Source organism: Pundamilia nyererei, unplaced genomic scaffold (assembly GCF_000239375.1).
Source record: "Pundamilia nyererei isolate P.nyererei 1_Seehausen unplaced genomic scaffold, PunNye1.0 scaffold00113, whole genome shotgun sequence".
Taxonomy (NCBI): domain Eukaryota; kingdom Metazoa; phylum Chordata; class Actinopteri; order Cichliformes; family Cichlidae; genus Pundamilia; species Pundamilia nyererei.
In genome coordinates this window covers 1,850,857-1,852,121 of record NW_005187514.1, presented here as the reverse complement: position 1 = coordinate 1,852,121, position 1,265 = coordinate 1,850,857, and positions in this window count along the sequence as shown.

Below are 1,265 nucleotides of genomic sequence, written 5' to 3'. Positions count from 1 at the left end.
CCCTGCTCACAGCTCATCCCCAGCTTATATGACCTCAGAGAGGTGATTGCTGACTGGGCCCAGGTGGTAAATGAGTCCAATGAGCAGCAGCTGTGTCCTGGGGAGAGAGAAGAGCAAGAGAGAGACAGAGGGGTGGAGCAGAGGAGGAGGAGGTGGAGAAAAACACTACGCCCACACAAGGGCAGTATCAGGAGGCCCAGCTAGGGCCGTAACAGGGAGTTAAATTTGCCAAAAGGTTCTAAACAGAACAGGCTGGTTTATGGAAACAGCAGGAAAATGTTTATCTCCTGGTTATTGGTTTGGCAACCTTGGGTGTGGTTCTCGAAATTCCAAGTCTGGAGTTTGTAGAAAAAAATACATTTAGCAAGTGTTTATTCTGTTTACTGCTTTTAATGTGAATATAGAGTGTTTACTGTAAGTTCTTCCCCATCTCCTGTTTCTCCAGCTTCTGTGGATGATGAATCACTGGCACTTCTAATTCATTTACAACTTAGCTTTATCTGCTTTCACCAGTTAGGAAACCACAAATGGATGTTGTTTGGAAAAATGCCACACCATTTTAAATGTTTAAGTATTCAGCCTCTCCCCTCTAAGTAGGTGTTCTTTCCGTCCCTCACTCGCTCTTTCCCTTTGTCTGATTTCAGTGGTAGTTTCAGGTGTGTCAGTGGGTTGCCATGGTATTGCCTTCCATTGCTGCAAGTTCATATACTTGTTTTCAATGCCACCATGACAGCAGATTAAAGGATCTACTACGTTAATCAATAAGACTAGTTCATCTGACCGTCCTGTTACATTTTTTGACCTGGCTGACCTCTGCCTCTGAGCCACTCCACCTCTTGGTGACTGCATTTTCTGGAGACCACTTTGAGCCACCTGTGGCTCTGCCTTTCTTGCCTTTCACTCTTTACTTCCCCTGTTGGTTCAACCTGGTAATACCAAGGCACACAGCTCTTTTTCTCTGTTGTGTGTCCACATTTAGCTTCCTCTAATGCTTAAAAATTCCCTGTGTGGGTGTGTTTGTTAAAATTGTTTAAACTATAAGTAACAAGTATACAAAATTGCATCTATTTTTAAAACAGAATATATATGGGAAACTATATTTCAACAAGTCTCTTTCATCATTAGAGGACCTTTCATGCTTACAGAAGGTTGCCTATAGACTTCCAAACAATACACTTAACTCAGTTGCAAGCATTCAACCTAAAGTTTAGAAAGATAAAATCATTACTTTCACTAAATACATTTTAAATCAACCTTCTTTTGTC